The sequence below is a fragment of the Poecile atricapillus genome, chromosome 5 (assembly GCF_030490865.1).
Source record: "Poecile atricapillus isolate bPoeAtr1 chromosome 5, bPoeAtr1.hap1, whole genome shotgun sequence".
NCBI lineage: Eukaryota > Metazoa > Chordata > Aves > Passeriformes > Paridae > Poecile > Poecile atricapillus.
Window position 1 is genome coordinate 37,156,046 of NC_081253.1, and position 22,927 is coordinate 37,178,972.

Sequence of the window (22,927 nt, forward strand, 5' to 3'; positions counted from 1 at the left end):
ATTCTGCAGGTACCTTGACATTATCTCCAGAACACTGTCCCTGCATTCACTCAAATCCAGGCAATCCAGGACCTGAAAGGCACAGGGCAGTGAGAGGGGAGCCGGCTGGCAGGAGCCTGGAACTGCGCAGGGCTGGGCCCAGGCAGCAGCACAGGGTGCGGGCACTGTCCCAGGCAGCTGTGGCTATGCAAGGGGACAGGGCTGGCAGGCAGCTCAGCGAGGTAGTGCTGGCCATCGGGCTCACCTCCACAAGGAATGCCAGGAAATGCAGATCGCAGCGATGCCCAGATTTGCTGAGCAGCCCAAGCAGATGGCATGCCATGCGGGAACACAAGGGGATCAAGTCACGGTGCATCTCCCTGGGCAGGAGGAAAAGGGCACTAAGACCATGAAGCGGAAGGGGCAAACTTCTCCCAGGACTGGCACACAAAGATCTGGTCTTTCCCCACCACCCTGGAGGGACCGTGGGTGCTATGGGAGGTGGCTTCTTCTGGGCACCCTCCTCTTCCAGCCTTTTCCAGTCTTCTCAGCCATCCCTCAGTGACGAGGCCCTCTGGCCAGGACCACAGGGACCGTGTGGGGCACCCCAGGCACAGGGCACAAATGCTGAGGGCAGTGGGTAGAAGGGGGTCTCACCTGGCCAGCAGACCCATGGCATAGTGCTGGGTGTCAGCACAGACCAGCGTGTCCCAGCCACACTTGCGTCCCATTTGCATGACCACATTGTCACACCGCAGTCGGCAGAACAGGGCCTTCATGGTCTGCACTGCAAACCTGTGTGCAGAGCAAAGCCCAGGTCATGCTGTGATCTCTGGCTCCTGCCCTGGGGACATGGGAGGGACAGAAGGACTGGGAGGGAGCACCTGCTGGGGTTTGTGTGAAGGTCATGTTCTTCCTGGCATTGCATCCAAAAGGTGTCCACCTCCTCATTACTATGCACTGTGCTGTCAAAAATCTGAACTATCAGAGCCACAAGCAGGTGCGGGGCATAAATGTGCATTGCCTCGTGGCACTTGGGCACCTGGGTAATCACCCAGAGCACCAGAGTTGCCTGCAAAAGAAGCACAGCAAGACAGCGCTCAGTGCCGAGGTGTCCATGGGGCAGGGCCCGAGGGGAGACGCACGGGGAGCAGCGGGCCCGGTGTCCCCTGAGCCTGCCCCTAGCCCAGGTTTCAGCCCAGGGCCTGAGGCAGGGAGAGGATGAAGAGCTGCTGGAGAGGTGACCTAGGGGAGAGCAAAGGCCAGTTCCAGAAACTCACAGCCAGGGCAAAGACACCCATGTTGTCCCCATCAGAGGTGAACATGCTGTGCAGAGGCCAATCCTCCATCACACAGAGCAATGTTGGCAGGACCTTCTCTACTGTGGGACTTGATGAAGCTATAGTTCTCCACATCATTGCAGCAGCTCTGTGGGATCAGAGCGCTGTGTCAGGGGTGTCTCAGTCACAGAGCCATGCCCTGTGCAGCTGTGGGGTCCCAGGTGCCAGAGCCCCCATGCCCTGAGGGGCAGGGAGGGAGCATTGGCAGCAGCCTCAGGAAACAGAGGGGCCCGAGGCTCCTGGACCTCTCTGCCTGTTGGGCAGAGCCCATTGGACAGGCTGTGCTGGGCAATGGGCCCTAAAGGCCGGTGAGCCCTGAGCTCTCAAGGCACGTGGGTGCTGTACCTGTCACACGTTGGAGCACAGCGCAGGAGGGTCAGCACTGTACCAGCAGGGTGTTCATCAGCTATCCTCAGAATGTTCATTAATAATCTGACATCGGCAGTCACAGAGGACGCAAGTCTCTCATGCATGATCCTCACCATAGCTGGCACCTGGATGAGGCATGGGAAAAACTTGGGAGTGCTCCCTGAGGGAGGAGATTCCCCAGCTTCCCCCAAGAAGTGCTTCCCTTCCCCCCAACTCTGGGAAAAGGCTGAGGTGGGCAAGCAGACATGGCTTGATGGGCCGCATGATCCTGGGAGGCCTCCAGCCGTGTGCACTGTCTGCTTATTACTTTTGGTAAGAAATATGTGTATATGTGACTGATAAATTGTGAGCATAAATGACAGTTAAAGTGGGGATAGTATCAGTGTTTCTTAGGACCTCAGTCATTCAGGTGTCTGAATTGGCCTCATTTGTTACCTGGTCAGCCTTCACTATGTAATTAGTCATTTCTGCACATTCAACTGATGGTAGGCCAGCATCTCTTAGCCTGGAGTCACATTTCTCTGCGTCCTCGGTGTCTTTGTTCTTTGTACACCAACCACCCATGAACTTTGGAAACATTGACAGAAAAGCAGGGAAGAGAGGCATGTTCCGTGGAGTGCTGCAAGTGCAGAGCTGGGCTGAGCAGTGACAGCAGGCCCAGCCCAGGTGGGGATGGCTGCAGGTACCTTCAGCGTTCTGTGGAAGCATCCATGGTCGGAGTCCTGCTCTTGCTTCTTCCCTGCATTTGGCAAAGACTGAGTGCAGCCAGAGCCAAGGGGCTGCGGGAGAGGCCGGAGAACAAAGCCCAGCCCTGCACTCCCCAGTCAGGGACAGCCCTGGGGTGGCTCAGGGGATGGAGCACGGCAACTGGAAGGGGTCAGTCCAAGCCCCTCTTCCGTCCTGTCCTTGGGCATGTCCACAGGGGATGGGACGGGACAGGACGGGACGGGACAGGACGGGACGGGACGGGACGGGACGGGACGGGACGGGACGGGATGGGATGGGATGGGATGGGATCCAGCTGGCTGCAGCCATCAGCCCTGTGGCCCAGTTCTGCCACTCACCATCTTGCGGTGGTTGGAACTGTGGTGCCGCGTTAGGCTTCTTTGCTGGGGCAGGTGAAGAAGCTTTGTTCTTATTTGCCCTGAAGAAGTTGGAGTTTCCTTGGCGTTTCTCTGCCATCCCAAAATCTGGCGTTGAGGGCACCTGCAAGAGAGAGGCCTTGGAAGAACTCTCAGTTCACAAGTCTGACAGTCTGGCCTCAAGGGCACTGGCCGCAGGAATGACAGGTGCCTCAGAAAAACTCTGAGTCACCAAGTCCCGGGCCTGCCCTTGAGGACACCTGTGGAAAAGAACTCCTGAGGAGGCCACAGGTCTCCAAGCCCTGTGGTCTGGCCTCGAGGTAACCTGCACTGAAGAGGTAAAGATAAAACTCCTGGTCAGCAAGGAACGAGTGCGCTCCGCAGGGGCTCCTCACAGCACCGCTCCGGCACGTCCTGTCCCGTTGCGTGCACTGAGCACTGTGGTGTTGCCCTGTCACCACCAGCCCCTATGTCACCCTGTGTCACAAAGGGCCCTTGGACACCCTGTCCCTTTCCATTCCACGGTTACCAGGCTGCACCGTGTCACAAAGGGCCCTTGCACTCACTGCCACCTGCCCTGGTTCCGCTCCCATCCCCCCCAAAGTGGCCCAGGTTGGAAGGAATCCCTTGCCCAAAGTGTCTAAGACAGCATGACAGGATCTTTAGGAACGCCTCAAACCATCAGCAAACGCTGCCCTGCTCTGCAGGCTCAGGGCAGCAGAAGGAGCCCCCAAGGCTGCCGACGCAGCCGCAGCAGGAAGGGCACGGGGCCTTGCACAGAATCTGTACAGGGGCCTGGCAGCACTGAAATCAGCAAGTGTGGCAGAGTCCGAACCGAGGCAGACCTGCCACCCCAGCCGAGCCCTGGCAGTGCTGGTGCCCTTCTCCTGCCCCAGAGACCTGTGCCCCTGGGGGGTTCCTGTGCCAGAGGGCAGCCAAAGCCCACGTGCATTGGGGACTGGGCTCCTTCCTGGTGGGGTCTTGGCAGGAGCTCCTGGAGCTATTGCTGGCCACTCTTGCTATCTGTCAGATGATGTTGCTCCTTCCTGGAATGATGTTTTTTGTGGAAGGGGTGTGCAGTAGCACAAAAACACCATCAGCTGCTGAGTTTCCCGGGATGGTTAGATTGTACAGAGGCACTGTCCTGTTTCAGTGGGATCTTCTGTGTCTTTTTCTGGGAGAAACATTAGCCCAGTCTCTGATGTTCAAGGCTCCAGTTGCTGTGTGTCTGTCTGTGTTACAGCTGGTGCAAGGCAAACATTTCTTCCAGACACAGAGTCCTGCTTGAACAGTCACAGAGCTACATCTATTTTTACATTATGTTTGTAATTTTAATTTTTTTTAAGTTTTTCAGAGCCTGCTGATCGTTTTCAAGGTTTTCTCTCTATCCCCAGTGCACATTCTCCAGAAATTGTGCTTTCACATCTTTTTGCATTTATTAAAGTTACCTGCAATGACCAGTCAATCAAAGCCCTGGGAAAACTTCAACTTCAAGGTGAAACCAGGCAAAATATTTATCTCCCACATCTGAAGCCATGACTTGCCAAGTACTGTCCCCAGTACACCTGTAGGTGTGCTGATGTCATTTCAAAGGGGTTGCCAATGAAAACAAATTTTAATATCTTTTTGTAGTTTCCACATTGGAATTAAAATTCTTGACTAGAAAAATCACATGTCAAAATTTCTAGGACTCTTACAAACCAAAGCTGTCATTTTCACTCTGCATTTTAGAGTCTCGGAACAGTCACACAAGGTTTTAGTTCTAGACACTACAGAAAAAGTCCTTGGTGTTTGGCTATAAGTTTACATCAGCATATATTCCTGATGATTACTTTAGGCAGGAGCAGCAAACTCAAGAATGAGCCAAACAGGCTATTCCTGTGTTCTCATGACCTGAGTCTCTCTCTCTCTCTCTCTCACGATGGCACCAAGGCTGCTGCCTTATGTTAGAGTCTGAAATACAGACTGTGTGCCCTTATTTTTAATTTTTAGTTCTAAGATTCAGGAAAACACTGAATTTCATATAACATGAAATTCATGAGCATGTTTTCATAGTAATACATGAAAACAAATGATAAAGTTAGATAAGAAAGGTAGGTGTGTAGATTAAAAAGGTTCTTAAATCACTGAGTGAAAAAGTAGTTTAGAGAACAGGAGACAATATGGAAGATTTAGAGTGTTGTCTCTTGTCCTTCTTCTTTCTTCTTCATGTTCTTCTCCTAGAGGTTTTTGGGTAGTAGTTAGTGATTGGATAGAAAATGCCGCAGTACATCACAGAAGTGATGGGTCATTGGGTCATTAAGAAAAATAATATACGTGTCTATTGTTAATTGGATAAAAATAGGTATAAAAAGAAAAGAACTACGTAGTTCGGGGCCATTTTGTGTATCAGACAGGAAGTGTGCCACAAGGCCTTGTTTGTACCATCAGAAGAAAGAAACGTACCAAATTGCAAAGATTAACCTTGTAACCAGCCTAGAGAGACCTGTTAAATTTTGTAAGGATCCTTCAATAAACACGAGAAACAAGATTCTAACGAGCTCGAGAGTTTACTTCAAATAATAAAGACTGAGATAAGTGGAACTCCCCACGAGGGAGGATCCCAGAAGAATTCAGCCCAGAGGAGGCTGAAAAACTAGAGAAAAGCTCTATCTACAGAGAATTCAGCCCAGAGAAGGCTAGGAGACTAGAGAAAAGCTGTATCTACAGAAAATTCAGCCCAAAGAAGGCTGAGAGACTAGAGAAAAGTTATATTCATAGAGAATTGAGCCCAAAGGAGGCAAAGAAAAGAGAGACAGAGGTAACACCTTGGGACACCTGAGTGTGGAAGGCGAGCCCGCCCTCAAGCACGGCCATCCAAGTCAGTCATGGGCACAGGCTGCAGCTGAAGCTGCCAAGCGTTGCTGTGAGGCTGGCAAGTCAAGAGAAAGCCATTGTGGCCAATTCTGCTGAAGCCTTTTGCCAAAGCAAAGGCAGCTGTGCCCACAGCCTCCCCCTGTTTGGCAGCCGGCTGCTGCGGACGCCTCAGTGCGCAGGTGCCGACGTTGGGGCTGCTGCTGTTCCTGTGCACACTCTGCTGCTGTTCCTGTGCACACTCTGCTGCTGTTCCTGTGCACACTCTGCTGCTGTTCCTGTGCACACTCTGCTGCTGTTCCTGTGTACACTCTGCTGCTGTTCCTGTGTACACTCTGCTGCTGTTCCTGTGCACACTCTGCTGCTGTTCCTGTGCACACTCTGCTGCTGTTCCTGTGCACACTCTGCTGCTGTTCCTGTGTACACTCTGCTGCTGTTCCTGTGCACACTCTGCTGCTGTTTCTGTGGGCTCCAGAACCGCTTGGGCAGCAGTGACTGGGCAGCCCTGCTGGAGGAGACATCGCCGCCCTCCCCACGGTGGCAGCAGCTCAGCGTGCCCCGAGCTCTGTGTCAGGGGGGCCTCGGTCACAGCAGCGTGGCCTGGGCAGCCACGAGGGCCCGGCCTGGCTGCCAGCCCTGCCTCATCCCACTGCCCCTTATCGCAGGCACCCAGTGGCCGTGGCCTGGCAGCACCCCCCTGCCCTCCATGTCCCCAGCCAGCCCAGCCTGGGCACACCTCAGGCTGTCCCCACCCTCCTGGAGGGGTGCTGTCCCAGCCTCGAGGGCTTCTGCTGCAAGGCCTCGGAGACATTTTGGGGAAGCGCCAGATCAACCGAGTGTCAGGAACCAGGCGGCTGCCCAGGGGCTGCTTATGGCCTCTGACACCCAGTTCCTCATGTCTTCCCACCACCCCGGCCCCTCAGGGACCTCCTGTCCCCTTGGAGCCTCCTGACACCCACTCCCTCACACATCCCCCTTGTGCCTTCCCACTGCCTTGTCCCGTCAGGGCCTCCACAGCCCCTCATCCCCTCATGGCCTCCCAGCACCCTGTTCCCTCAGGGTCTCCCTCAGCGTGGCCCGGCAGCAGCGCCACAGCCCCACAGGAGCTCCAGAGGAGCTGCATCAAGAGGCACCTGGGAGCCCTCAGCAACCCAGCCAGCACCACACGGGCACGAGGACACAGATGGCACTTCCTGGCTGGGACAGGGGTTGTGCCTTCAGCAAAACCACCAAAGGCCAAGGGGCTTCTGGCCATTTTCCCTGCACCACTGCACACCCCGGTAGGTTGCTGAGCATAAGGACCCTTTTCCCTCTCTGCCCCGGTATCCTGAGGACCTTGGGCAGCAAAAGAAAGCTCCCGGGAGTCTGTGTATTTAGAACATATCCTATATTTACATACTAAACAAAAACAATAGTAAGGAAAGAACAATTTTGAAGAAAAATAAAATCCTGGCTGGCTCAGGTGGCCCCAGCAGACAGAGCCTCCCTGATCAGCTCTCAGCAGAGCTCCAGCAGCGCATCCAATCAAGGCCTGAGAGATGAGACCGTGTCCTGTATGCCATGTGGAGCTGATCTTGCAGTTTCTGAAAATGAAATATTGAGTTCTTTCTACTGCCTGGAGGATACAAAATTTTTGAATTGCCAGGCTTCTGATGGCAGGGCTGATGTTATCTGCCATGTCTTCAAGGGCTGGAAGAGAGGAACAGAGCTGTTAGCGTTCAGGAACACACATAATCGCAGAATGATTATATGAAGGTGCTTTATTGAAGAGCTCTGGGTGTCAGGGTACACAAACCCAAATCTGACCCATGTTGGTTTTGAGCTGAACATGTTTTATACTCTATCGTTATACAACTTACATATTAATTATTAAACTTCCACTGTTCTATTGCATGCATTGTTTTTACCCAGGCATGGATTTCTCGTGATCCCCCCCAGCCCCATAACATTGTTCCTCATGTTCTTTAAACAATAATTATAGCTAATCACATCTAACAATTGTATCATTTATCATCTACTGACTCCACAGGTGCAGTTTGACATGATCTTTAGCAAGTACAAGGCCTAACATTTCCCAGGGCCTACTTTTCCCAGGGCTTTCCAAACCTAGCTTTCTTTCTAAATCCCCAAATTTTCTAAGATTTTAAGACCTTTTACTATCATTGCCACCTTTGAAAGCATTTTCACTTCACACAGTCCTTTTGTTGCCATTTGATTCAATAAACTGTATTAAGATAGTAGCAAACGTTAACAGTTAGCATTAGTTGACATTAGTAGTAGTTATGCTAAGGCTTGGTAGGCCACATGTAACCTGCAGATGAACTGTATAGTAGATATTGCAATGTAAGCAGTGTAGCTAGGAGATAATCTAAGGAATGTACCTGTTGGCAGAATTTAAAGGTTAAAGGGATAATCGTACCAAGTAGTGAAAGAAATTAAGAAATTGTGATGATGAAGAAATCATGTAGAAAACATATAAAAACCCTGTGATTTTTCTGTGGAATGGGGCTCTGTCTTTGGACGCTAGTCCACAGGCTCCCGGGCCCTCAATGAAGCACCGCATAAACGACTTCGGTTGTTTGTGTTTTCTTCGGATCGGGCAACAGTTTTCTGGCGACCGCGGCAGGACTCCGAAGGTGACTGGGGCGGTTCGCGTTCTGATCCACTCCACGCCGGCACCGAGTGATTCTCGGGGAGTCATCGGTTCGTGCCCGACCCCCGCACCTGGCGGACGACTGCGAAAGGTCAGCCTGAAGGTGCTTTATTTTCTGGTTCTGGTTTGGGTGCCTGCTCATAAGATCCTCGCAGGGTTGGGCTAAGACGTCTGGTTGGTCTGGGAAGCCTAGGCGCCGGCTGTCAGACGCGGCGAAAGCTGCGCAGGTCCGGCACTTGCCCCTCGCGGCGTCGAGTTGGATTGGTCTGGTATTTATCTGGTATTTAGTCCCTTTTGTTTGCTGTATGTGGTTTGCTTAAATTTGTTCAACTGTAAATATTGATTGTGGTTTTGTATATTGCTGCTTATTGGTTGATACGATCGTTTGTTGAATTATTGTTTAGGTGTTCGTAAGTTGTTGCTGTTAAGAGTGAAACTACCTCAGTATTGAAGTGATTGTTGTGTGAGTGTGTGGTATGATTGATTCTGTTGGACTGTCAATATTGATTGTGGTTTTTATTGTTTCGTATATTGCTGCATATTGGTTGTTGCTATCGGTTACCGAGTTTTTGTACGGCTGTAAGTAAGGTTCAAAATGCCATTCAAGGCACTTAAGTCTATGGTTCAGTCTAATAAAGGTATCCCAGAAAATACCCCGCTGGGATGTTTACTGAAGAGGTGGAAAAGTGAAGGGTTTTTCCAGGAGATGAGTAAGGATAAAATGATTGATTATTGTAATCATTGGTGGCCCGAATATAAGCGAGAAGGGCCGTCATGGCCAGAGAATGGTACTGTGGATTATGACACCATAAATTCGTTAATGCGCTATCTGGAGGAAAGTGAAAAATGGGATGAAATACAGTATTTAGACTTGTTTCATTTACTGCGTCGTAAAAAGGAGTGGCAAACTGAATGTGGAATAATGGTGCTGGAAATGAAAGAATCTGAGTGCGGGGTGGGGGGGAGGGTTGTAAAAAGAAATCTAAATGTGTGCAGTGTTTAGCCTTAAACTTCTGGCCAGAAGAGGATTTGTCTTTAATGGTGTCACCAGGCGCGCCTTCTGCTTCACCCCTTCCTACCGTTTCACCCCTCCCCTCTGCCTCACTCCATCCCTCGTTGTATCCGCCGTTACCTGAAAGTAGAACGGAGGAGGAGGAGGAGGAGGAGGATGAGGAGGCGACAAACATAACAGTGGCACCAGGGAATGCTAAAAAGGTTGCTATGCGTCTTTCAATCCCTCCCCCTACTTCTGCCCAAAATCAGCGGAATACTCCTCTCGCGGCACGAACTAGACAGGGATGTAAAAATCATGGGGGACCCCAGCTTATCGCCCCTTTAAGGGAAGCTATGGGACCCCAAAGAGAGAAAGTGCTTATGAAAGTACCCTTCTCCCCAGGAGATTTGGTGATTTGGAAGCAGTCAGCAGGTAACTACCGTGAGAATCCTGAAAGGGTGGCACGGGTGGTTAAGATGATTATTAGGACTCAGAACCCGGACTGGAATGACATGCAGGTTTTATTAGATACCTTAATGGATTCCACGGAGAAAGAGATGGTGTTGCGGGCAATGAAAGAGCGTGCTCGGGAAATGATTAGACTGTATCGAGCTGGGGGAACTGTGAATGACTTAGTTCCGAGTGATGATCCGGGATGGGACCCGAACAAGGCTGAAGGGATGGAATCTATCAGGGGGTACCAGGAGTTGTTGGTAGAAGGAATCAGGACTGGGATGCCTAAAACACTAAATTGGTCGAAGTTGTATTCAGTCAGGCAGGATAAGAATGAATCTCCTTCGGTGTTTTTAGAACGCCTTAAGGAGACTGCTAGACGCTTCACTGATTTGGAGATCGACAGTGAAGCAGGAAAATTGCAGCTTGCTTTAATCTTTTTGGGTCAGACACAGGAAGATATACGTAAAAAACTGCAGAAATTAGAAGGACATGATACTCGGGATTTGGATAAAATGCTAGAAGTGGCTTGGAAAGTTTATAATAACAGAGAAAAAGAAACAGCCAAGAAACAGCAGGCGAATATATTAGCTATAATGCAGCAAGCCGGTAATAGAGGAGGAGGCAGAGGTGGTTTTGGGCGCGGTCGTGGCTTTGGACGTGGCAGGGCAGGATTCCAGAATGTTAACTTTGGAGGACGGGGGATGGCCCCTCCTGGTCCCCAGCAAGGAGGGATTGCTCCCAATCAATGCGCGTTCTGTCGTCAGGTAGGACACTGGAAGAATGAGTGCCCAGTGAAAGCTGGACTGGGAGGAATGCCAGTGAATGGACCAACAGGTTACCCCGTGAATCCAGAAAGTGGCGCCCAAGCATTAGTATTGGGAAATTATCAGCATCAAAGCTGACTAGAACAGGACTTGAAGGTCAGGATTGATATTGATGGGAAAGAACAAGAGTTTGGATACGGGGTTATCGTGGATACGGGGGCAACGCATTCAGTTTTAAACAAAAGGTTGGGACCTATTAGTGATACTACCATACAGGTGGTGGGGGCAACGGGACAATTAGAAGAAAGACCCTTCTTACAACCATTAAATTTGAGATTTGGAGGAAAAGAATTAGACCATCAGTTTCTGTATATGCCTAATTGCCCCAAGCCATTGCTTGGCAGAGATTTGTTGTCATCATTAAATGTCAGAATTATATTCGAGAATGGGAGAGTAAAATTAGAAGTTCCGGGAGAAGAAATTGCTCAATTGTTTGTAATAAAAGAAATTGATCCCTCTCCTATTGCTATTGAAGTAGATCAAGCTGTAGTACCTTGGGTATGGGAGTCGGGGAACCCGGGAAAATCAAAAGCTGCTCAGCCAGTGGTAGTAGAATTAAAAGAGGGAGCTCAGCCAGTGAGAATAAAACAATACCCAATTAAATTAGAAGCTAAACAGGGTGTCGCTCCTTTGATAACTCAGTTTTTAGCACAAGGAATTTTGCAGGAATGTGAATCAGACTTTAACACTCCTATTTTTCCAGTTAGAAAACCAAATGGTAAGTATCGGCTAGTGCAGGATTTAAGGGCAATTAATAATATTGTCAAAGACATTCACCCAGTGGTTGCCAATCCGTATACTTTATTAACATCTGTGTCAGAAAAATTTAAATGGTTCTCTGTTATTGATTTGAAAGATGCTTTCTTCTGCATCCCTCTGGCATTGGAAAGTAGGAAATATTTTGCATTTGAATGGGAGAATCCTGACACTGGAAGAAAGAGACAGCTCACCTGGTCTCGATTGCCGCAAGGTTTCAAAAACAGCCCTACAATATTTGGAAATCAATTGGCAAAAGAATTAGAAGAGTGGAAGACTGCTGAGGTAAGAGAAGTACCTTCCTCTTATGTCGTTCTCCAGTACGTGGATGGTATCCTTTTAGCAACAGCAGAAAAAGGATTGTGTCTGAAATTGACTATTGCTCTGTTGAATATGTTGGGCCAGGCTGGCTACCGAGTGTCAAAAGAAAAAGCACAGCTAATAAAAGAAAGTGTAATATATTTGGGATGTGAGATCACCCAAGGCCAGAGACGGTTGGGAGTCAATCGAGTGGAAGCTATTTGTGCTATTCCCCTTCCCAGGAACCATCAAGAACTAAGGTCCTTTCTGGGAATGGTAGGATGGTGCAGGCTGTGGATTCTGAATTTTGGACTTCTAGCTAAACCATTATATGAAGCTCTGAAAGAACCGCAGTTGAGCTGGGATCGACAGAGGAAAAAGGCCTTTGAAGACTTGAAACAGGCATTGAGGGAAGCTCCGGCATTAGGCCTTCCAGATTTAAATAAAGACTTTCAGTTGTATGTAAATGAGAGACAGAAATTGGCACTGGGAGTGCTAGTTCAGAGACTTGGTTCATGGAAACGCCCGGTAGGGTATTTTTCGAAGCAACTAGATACAGTAAGTGCTGGTTGGCCGTCATGCTTGCGGGCAGTTACGGCCACAGTGATCCTCATCCAGGAAGCCAGGAAATTGACTTTGGGAAGGAAAATAGAGGTATTTGTGCCTCACGTGGTACTGGCAGTCTTGGAACAAAAGGGGGGTCACTGGCTTTCATCCAGCAGAATGCTGCAATACCAAGCAATTCTGAGAGAACAGGATGATGTGGATCTAAAAATGACTAATCATGTTAACCCAGCAGAATTTCTCCGCAGTGAGCAGGAAGAAGGAGAATTAGCACATGACTGCATGGAGGTGATTGAACAAGTGTATGCCAGCCGAATGGATTTGAAAGACGTTCCAATGGAAGATCCGGATTGGGAACTGTTTACCGATGGGTCCAGCTTTGTAGAAAATGGTACCAGGTATGCGGGATATGCAGTGGTAACAGTTACCACTGTAGCGGAAGCAAAGGCCTTGGTTCCGGGAACGTCAGCTCAGCAAGCTGAGATCATTGGACTCACTAGAGCCCTAATGTTAAGTTCCGGAAAGAAAGTGAATATATGGACTGATTCTAAATATGCTTTTGGGGTTGTGCACATTCATGGTGCCTTGTGGAAAGAACGAGGGTTATTGAACTCTCAAGGAACTACCATCAAATATAGAACTGAAATTCTAGCTTTGCTAGATGCAGTACACCAACCTGAAAAGGTTGCAATAATGCATGTGAGAGGTCACCAGAAGGAAGAAGGAAAAATATATCGAGGGAACAGATTGGCTGATGTTACAGCACGAGAAGTGGCCAGAGAAGTGTGGACCCAAATGGCCCTGATACCCACTAAGGTGAGTCCTGTAACTCCACATTTGATTCAAGAACCGAAGTATTCCCCGGATGATGAAAAACTAGCATCACTGCTGAAAGCGCAGAAGAATGCAACTGGATGGTATGTAACAGCCATGGGACAAGTTGTAGTTCCCACCCGAATTATGAGAGCCATCTTAGAGACTGAACATAATAAATGCCATTGGGGAGCAGAGGCATTGGTAAAATTTCTAAAAAGAGAAGTAATTTCTAACCAGATGTTAACATTGGCAAAACGGGTGAATGCCATGTGTCCAACTTGTTTGAAGTATAACCCAATAGTTAGGAAACAGATCCAGCTGGGGAAGTTACAAGTGGGACCAGAACCAGGAGATTACTGGCAAGTAGATTTTTCAGAATTACCAAAAGCACAGAACTTTAAGTATCTCTTAGTGTATGTATGCACTTTTTCAGGATGGCCTGAAGCCTTTCCTTGTCGAACCAATCAGGCAAAAGAAGTAGTCAAAACACTGTTGAAAGAAATTATTCCAAGATTTGGGGTACCGTTAGGACTGTCGTCAGATAGAGGCCCACACTTTATAGCAGGAATAGTACAAGAGGTGGCCAGGATGTTAGATATATCTTGGGACTTACACACCCCTTGGCGACCTCAATCGAGTGGTCAGGTAGAGCGGATGAATCAAACAATTAAGGGACAAATTAAGAAAATTTGCCAAGAGGCAAAAATACAGTGGCCACAGGCACTGCCATTGGCATTGCTCAGAATCAGAATCAAACCCAGGGAGCGAGTGGGAGTTAGCCCATATGAAATTCTATATGGAAAACCATACCATGCTAATGTGTTGAAAGGAGATTTGCACGTGCAGGGTGATCAGACAATATTTGGTTATATCATGTCACTAAACAAAACTCTTAATGCTTTAAGGGGAACCTTGCAGTGGAATCGACCTTTACCACTGGAAAATCCGGTGCATGACATTCAACCAGGAGACCAAGTCTATGTGAAGGATTGGTCCACCCACCCCTTGAAAGAGACATGGGACGGGCCCCTCCAAGTGATCCTGACAACTTACACTGCAGTAAAGGTCGAAGGAATCGACTCATGGATCCACTACACCCGAGTCAAGAAAGTCCCTGTACAATGGGAGACTCAGATAGTCTCTCCAACACGGGTGATCTTTCGCAAAAAGTAGCCTTTTTGATTATATTGTTACTGGTAATAACGAAACCAATTCCTGTTAACAGCTCTATTGTGGTTGCAGTTACCAAACCAGTGGAAAGGATGGATGTGAACCTGACCTATGACCAGAAAACTGAAGTCCAGAATGTGCAAGCAACCTGCAAGAAAGGTGCTGATTATCCAGAAGCCAATATTGTCACAGTTTGGGGTAAGGATGCACAAAAGACCAGGCCTACTTACATAGTATCTCTAACAGGAAAGAAGCATAGAGAGCCGAGAGATACAGAAGTAGCTGTACATCAAAGTCACGAACAAGAGAATTTAGTAGTAGGGTTGATTAGAGATTTTGGAAAAGTCCAAAATGTGTCCCGAATTACAGCATGCTTACCCCTCCCACAAGCAGCAGGAGAACCAATTCCGTGGGGAATAATTCCCATTCCATTACTACCTGAGACGGCAGACAACGCATCTACAGTATGTCAAAAGACTGTCCAAAAGGTAGTTGTCCGACCTGAAGAAGATTGTATGAAACTGCCCAACAGCCAATTTACCCGTATAAGAGGGTTTAATGGTGTAGGGTGGTGTAGTTATGATGAGTTACAAGATTGCCAAAATATTACGAGCCAAACTACATTGTGGGATGATTGGAAAACCGTATGGGGTCCGAGTTTATTAGAACATTATAGCTATATTGGAGCAGTAGACTGGTGTATACAATGGACAGGAAGTAAAAATCAAACCCCGGAAGAAGTCTATAGAACAGGGACCTCTACAAGAGAAATTAAAGCAGCTAAAGAAAATTGGAATTGTACTAAAGTCATTACATGTGATACCCCTGAAAGCCAAATTAGCCTGGCTCCTCTTAGAGTACTACTTAAGTGGGGATGTGAATGTAGAAAATTTAATCATACAATTACAAGAGAAGCATCCAGAAACAGTGGAATCAGACGAGCTGTAAGTTGTAGAGTTACTACTATCAAAAGTCCAGGAAATTTAGTCTGGGTAATGGGACATGGACAATGGACTACACATATTCCTATAGATGGGCCGGTAACACAAATCACTCTGGGAATCCCCACTCTCTGCCCCCTGTGGAAACCATCAAAATTAAAACCCAACCAGAAGAAAAGAGAAGTAGATGCATTCACGGAGTTAGAAAATGAATGGCACGAGCCAGATGGTGGAGTTAAATTTGGATGGGCTTTAGAATCACTATTTGCACCTGTAGCCTCTTATAGGAACAGAGAAATGCTATACAAATTGCTAGGGCAAACTGAGAGATTAGCAGCAGCCACTAAGAAAGGATTTAAAGACATGAATCTGCAATTACAAGCCACATCCCGAATGACTTTACAGAACAGGATGGCACTGGATATGCTATTGTTAAAAGAGCATGGTGTGTGTCAGTATCTAAAAAGGAAAATTGACCATTGCTGCATCCATATTCCAAATATGACCATTGAAGTAGAAAAAGATATTTCTCAATTGGAAACGATTGGATCCAAAACAAAAGAAATTGAAAAAGAAGCACAACATAATTGGATCGGAGCTATATTTGAGTCTCTAGGACTTCAGGTTTCTGGATGGCTTTCATCAGTGATACAGTACATTCTGTTATTCGCAGTCTTGTTACTAATCATTTGGTTAGCCTATAAGTGTGTTCTAGGAGTCATCGACAAGGAAACAAGACACACCAGAAGAGTGATAAAAGCCTTGGCAAGAACCAATGAGATACGCCTCAGTGAAATACGCCGACCTCCTCCGAAATATGAAGATGTCGTTGGGCAAGATAATCCAGCATTTGAAAGAACCAACGAGAACTCAGAGTTGAGCATTCTTGCAGAAGATTGAAGAATGCTCAAAAGGGGGGAATTGTTGCCATTTGATTCAATAAACTGTATTAAGATAGTAGCAAACGTTAACAGTTAGCATTAGTTGACATTAGTAGTAGTTATGCTAAGGCTTGGTAGGCCACATGTAACCTGCAGATGAACTGTATAGTAGATATTGCAATGTAAGCAGTGTAGCTAGGAGATAATCTAAGGAATGTACCTGTTGGCAGAATTTAAAGGTTAAAGAGATAATCGTACCAAGTAGTGAAAGAAATTAAGAAATTGTGATGATGAAGAAATCATGTAGAAAACATATAAAAACCCTGTGATTTTTCTGTGGAATGGGGCTCTGTCTTTGGACGCTTGTCCACAGGCTCCCGGGCCCTCAATAAAGCACCGCATAAACGACTTCGGTTGTTTGTGTTTTCTTCGGATCGGGCAACACTTTGTTTCCAAGTTTATACTTGATGTTCTTCGAATCCTTGATTGATGTAAGCGTTGTCCTGGATGTTGTCACAAATTGGAGAACCAGAAGATGGTGGGGGTAGATCTCGTGTCAGTGCCTTTATTATTTTCTGGCTCCAGGATGTTTTCTTCTGTATTTCTCCCTTGAAGATGCTGTCAGCTAACCAAATTGCTAAGAATACAATTAGTAAGATGATCACATTCTCAAGGATAGATTTAAGCCATGAATTCACATTCCACCCTAACCCTTTGAAGATTTTGCCTAACCAACTTGTGGTCAAATCCTTTTGCTCTTCCTGTGCTTCGTGCTCTATTTGCTGCAACTGATAGATGTCATCTTCTAAATCTGCAGTCACATTTGGGATGTGGACACAACAATGATCAAGCTGTCCCTTTAGAAAAACCCACACACTCCATGCTCTTTCAGGAGTAATAAATTGTCATTGTATGTTTAGTTCTTTAAATCTTTCCTGGGTGACTCTTGCTAGTCTATCTACCTGACCTGTAAGTTTGTACAACATTTCTCTCTTCTGATAGTTTCCTATAGGACCAAGCAAAGACTCTAGGGCCCACCTAAATTTCACTTCACTAGAGGGTTCTTGCTAAGTGTCATCTTGATTCTATTCCTATCCTAATCTTTCCTAGCTATGCCTGTGTCTAGCCACTGAGTTGATTTTGCCATTGTTAGCATCCGTACCGAGATTAATTTTTGCTTGAGCAATTTTACCAATGCCTCTGCACCCCAATGCCATTTGTTATGTTTAATTTGTAGATCTTCTCTCATTATCAAGGGGGTTAACACTATTTGTCTTTGTGCAGTTACATACCACTCTTCTGAATTCTTTTGTGCATTTAGCAACTGTCCCAATTTCTCATCTTCTATTGAATCTTTTGGTTTTGGAGGCAAATTAAATTGAGATATGTTAACTTTTAAAGGTATCAATGCCATTGTTGTTTGCACTTCTCGAGCAATCTGTCAGGCTGTCCAGTCTGCCTTTCAATTCCCCTCACAAATTTTGGAGTTTCCTGATTAGTGTGCTTTGCAGTGCATAATTGCCACTTGTTCTGGTTTTTGGACGGCTTTTATCAATTGTAGGACTGCATCTTGATGTTTAATGTGCGCAATTTGAGAAGACAGCAGTCTTCTTTCTTTCTACAGTGCTCCATGTACATGTACTACTCCAAAAGCATACTTTGAGTCAGTCCATATGTTTACCCTTTTCCCTTTACTCAATTTTAATGCTCTGGTTAAAGCAACCAGTTCTGCCCTCTGGGCAGATGTATTTGGTGATAATGTTTTTGCCTCCACTACTGTATTGACTGTTGTTACCGCATATCCAGCGTATCTGGACCTGTTTTCCATGAAGCTGCTTCCATCTGGACCAGTTTTCCATGAAGCTGCTTCCATCTGTGAATAGCTCTCACTCTGGTTGCTCTAGTGGGATGTCTCTCAGGTCTTCTCTTGACGAATAGGTGCACTTTACTTCTACACAGTCGTGCTCTAATGGGCCTTCTTCAGTTGTGGTACCTAGGAACAAAGATTCAAGAGGTTAGTTGTCTTTAGTCTGACATCATCCTGCTCAGTCAGGATTACCTGGTATTTCATCATCCTGCTTGGAGATAGACAATGGCCCCCCTTTTGATCTAAAACAGTAGTTACCATACGTGGCATGTAGACATCTATGTGTCTACTCATCGTGAGTTTTCTAGCTTCTTGTGTCAGCATCATGGTGGCTGCAACTGCCCACAGGCATGAAGGCCATCCGGCACTCATGTTATCAAGCTGTTTGTAAAAGCAGCCTACCAGCCTTTTCCAGCTTCCCAAAGGTTGGGTCAGCACTCCCTGTGCTAGGTGTAGTCTTTCACGCACAAACAGCTGAAAATCTTCGGATAATGCAGGCAATCCTAATGCCGGAGCAGTTGTCAATGCCAGGTAAACCCTGGTTTGCCCCAGGTAAAGGCTGCATCTTCTGGGCTACATGCAGGGGTTTTGAAATTAGTCCATAGTCCATGATCTACAGGCAGCAGCACTCTGTCATCCTAAGGAAATCTCGCAGCTCATGCAGATTCTGGGGTTCTGAAATAGCACAAATATCTTGAACATGATCAGTACCCAGCTTTCATTGCCCTTGTGAGATTTCACATCTCAGGTAAATCGCAGTTTGTCGGGCAATTTGTGCCTTCTCTTTAGACACCTTATATCCACTCATTCCCAGCTGATTTAAAATTTCAATTGTTACCTTTATGCAGGTTGTTTTCTCTTCTGTAGTTGTCAGTGTATCATCAACATACTGTAACAGCAGGTATTGTTCTCTTGGTACTTGCCCGTTCTCGGTCCAAATCTCCAGCTCCTTAGCCAGCTGGCTTCCAAATTGTGTTGGACTGTTTTTGTATTCTTGTGGGAGTCGTGTGTCCAAGTGAGCTGGGTTTTCCTTCCATTTTCTGGATTTTCCCACTCAAAGGCAAACAGTTTCCTACTTTCTTTGTCAAGGGGTATGCAGAAAAAGGCATCTTTTAAATCAATTACAGTAAACCATTTCTATTTCTCTTTTACGGATGTTAACACTGTGCAAGGATTAGCTACCACTGGGTAAATATCTTTAGTTATTCCATTATTGCTCTCAAATCCTCTACTAGTCTGTATTGCTCAACACAGAAATTTGGGCTCTAGTTTTAACTACACAAGTAATAGGTGCATGTTTAGGACCCACTATTGCTGTAATCAGTATGTCTCCAGTTTTCTTATTTCTAGTGAGCATTTTAAATACAACTAACTTCCATCTCTCTCCTCACCCATGAGAGGCAGAGTTACCAGTTTCCCTGATTCTACAGCTGTTTGGGCTCTACTCCCAGAAGCTGAGAAGGAGACTGCTTTGGCTCCCAGCCCAGAGCCTGTGGAGGTGTGCTGGGTTATCCAATGGGGTATTTGATAAAATGAACTTGGGACAGTGCCAATTAGAAACTACTTTACTCAACTTTTAAGTGATAAGCCATCCATTATGTTTCTGGGGACCCCTTTCTTTATCTCTGGTGACCACCAATACTGGCGATTAGAGATTTGTTTTCTCTTTTCTCGGTTTTCATTATGAGAACCAATGTATCTAACAGCCTTTTCTTTCTCTGATTTTTCTTCTGGGATTTCTACAGGTCCATAATTTCTACTGTAATTAATCAGCTCTTTTGCAACTCTGCTCCATGTCCAAATTTTATGGTTCCTAGCAGGAGAACGCAACTGTGAACCTGCCAGCTGAGTGGGGATGGTGAAGGGAGTAAACCCAGGATCAGTGGAACCAGGTCGATCAGTCGGGTTCCCAAGAAATCTGTCTAGTCTGTCCACAGGGCTTATCGCTGCTATGGTTTTTTGGAGAAAAATTGCTGTAGGTTTAAGTGATCCTGGAAGGCCTTGACTTAAAGGGGTCATCATTTCAGTTTTCACAGGTACCAACATCGGTGATACATAACCAGCAATTAATTTTCTTTTGTGTATCATCTGCAAGCAGACAGCTTTGTGAATATTTTCCAGTAGTTGGTCAGGGGTACTCACTGTAGCAGTCAAGTCCCCCCTTTCCAAGGGGTTAAGCCCCTCTGCCCAATAAGCTGTGTGCTGTTAGGGACCATGGGTTATGTCTGTCTCCTGTTGTTAAGAAGACCTCATGTCCCCAGTGCCCACTGGATTCCTGTTCTCTCAGTCGAATCTGATCACCTCCAGTGAGACTAGGAATACATATTCTGTCTCTGACTTGTGAGGGAGATGCCTGTACTCCCTTTTTTCCTTTTTTTTTTCTTTTTTTTTTTCATTTTATTTTAGTGGTTATATGCGGATCAAGATCCTTATCATTATTTATATAATTATATTCTGTTTTAATTAGAGGTTTCAAACTAGGACAGCAGTGTTCCCCACAATTTAATGCAAGTTAGCTCATTTTGAGGGTAAATTTGATTAACGAGAGGGCTTTCCCTCCCTTCTGTTTCTTTTAGCGATAAATTTTTTATCATGGAGGGCTGCTCGCAACAGATTGATCTTACTCCTTTCTCCATTTAATTGTTTTTGCAAAATTTCAACTAGGTTTTGGAGGGATTTTATTGTAGTTTTTTCCTCACTTCGTCACTTAAAGCGAGTTTCTATAGCTGCTGTAAGATGAGTTCCCAAAACTGTACAGAGTATACTTTTTTTTTTTGCCCAGTTTAAATTTTGTTTCATGTTGTAAAGAACATACTCTATCAGTCACATTTTCCAAATTAAACCAATAATTAAGCACCAACTTTTCCCCTCCCGGAGAAGGTCTGTGTCTTGGTTCTAGAAGACAGGTGTCTGCTAGGGAGAGCAGGAGCCTCCCTTGGGATGAAAGAATGTAGACCCCCTCCCTCCGAATTATTATAATTTTGAAATCAAGGGGCTTTCAGGCAGCGATCTGGGGATAGGAATAACAGTTCTTTACTTGTAAAACCAGGCAAACAAACAAACAATAACTACAGCATTAACAAGAAAACAGAACCAGGGACCCTGTGACAGCTTTCTCGGCTGAGACGGGATGGAGGAGAGGCTTTGTTTTCACAAACCCCCTTGGGCGGGCAGTCAGTCCCAGTGCTCCTGCAGGGCTCTGAGGAACACTCGGCTGGAACAGCAGGGATGAGCTGAGATCCTGGGCTGGTGGATGAGGTGTATCAGCAGCTCCGTGGCGGCGCCTGGCACCGCCACACGTCCCGGCAGGACAGGGGGTGCGAGGCCACCAACAAAGAGGGAAGAAGGAGAAGCAGCAGCAGCTCCGTCTGGGTGATGGCGAAATTCCCTTCTCTCTACCGAAGCAGCTCCTGGCCCAAAAAAAAAAAAAAAAGAATGTCCCTCCCCGAAGCCGAAGAAAACCAGCCAAAAACTGTCCCCACCCTCCTTTCCTGCCCCCTTCCCCCCCTGGGCCCGGCCACTCTTTGTCATTTGTTGAGCACCCACTAAATACTCACAGTTAGGTTGTCCCTGCAACTAATGGGTAAAAATTCCACGGGCAAGCCAGAACAAAAAAAAAAGGACACTTAAGCCCCAACACTAAGATTGCAGGAGGTGATTTTTCTTATGTAGTCCCAGTTATTTCTTATCACCTTTTACAGTTCATTTAAACACTGATCTACCATTTATTGCCTACCTCTATTGGGATGAACCTCACTCTGGTAAAGCAATTGTTGCTTCACCAGGATTTAATTGAAATTTTGGAGAAGTAAAAATAGGAAATCAGCCCTCATGATTAAGAAATTGCCTGAAATTGTTTATTTGGATTGTATTGGATGAATTGAAATTGCTTATTCTTTGTAATAAGAAGCTGAATGTATATTTTAAGTGAAAATGGATTCTTTGCTTTTGTTTTTCCTTTTTTCTTGCCCTTATCATTTTCCCACTTTACTTTTTCTGTCTGATTTTCTGTCTCTGGTTTCCGGGGTATGCTACCAAGCTTTGATGAGACCTGAAGACTTCGTAACAACACTACAAAGGAGCCCTCTTGACGCTGATCGTGAGTCACGGGGTGGTGTAAGAGACGCTCTGAAGTTTCCCTCATTTGCCTCACGAGCATGGCAAGAACAGAGACCGAGACCCTGAGGAGCCCAGGGGACTTTGTGCAGGGGTTCTGGCCTGGTTGAGGTGGATGCTTGCTAAGCCATTGTTTGAAGGTGTGCTCGACCTACAGCACAAGAGCGATTGTTTGCAGGTGTTTGCTGTGCTGAGCAACGGCTCACACCACAATAGCCTATACATCTCCCCACCTTTTGGCCAACTGCCCCTCACCTTGAAACTTGAGACTCTAAAGGTGACTTTTCTAAGTTGCTTTCAGAGAGAGAGTTCCCCATGGAAGAAGGCACTGGCGACCCCATCTTGTCCATTGGTAGCGATACCTCCCCCTCGTTTTCTCTCTTTACTTTGCCTCTTTATTCCTCTCTCTTTCTCTCCTTCTCATCCATTGCATAAGCCATGATGCTGGCACTAAAATAAAGATGCATTATTGCTGTTGTGATTTAAACTGAAATCCCTTGGTGTCCTTTTTGCACTCTGAGATCAAACAAACCTCTTACAAAGCCCGCCTGTGTGAGCAGATTGTGACACATGTATACTTCAATGTGTGCACAAATGATGAATCAGACAATTTCTAGCATCTATGTTGTTCATCAGGCCAGGGGAGATGTTAGGAAGGATGAGAATTTAACAAAAAGTTTCACAGATATGAATGCTTAGTGGAAGGTTCTCTAGAAATGAAAGCAAGCTTGGATATATAAAAAGACATTTTCAAGGGCCACTTATTGCTGAAACCACCGAGTGAACAAAGGTTTAGTTGAGATGGAAGACTTAGAACAAGGGTTTAGTCAGATAGAAGGAGGTTTTATGGATGAAGTCCAACAGCTTTAAGTGGTCTTCAAACAAAGCATGTTTTCTACCAAGTAAAACAAGCATAGGCAGACAGAAAGACGTTTTTTATCAAAGCAAAAATAATTTTCCACTGCA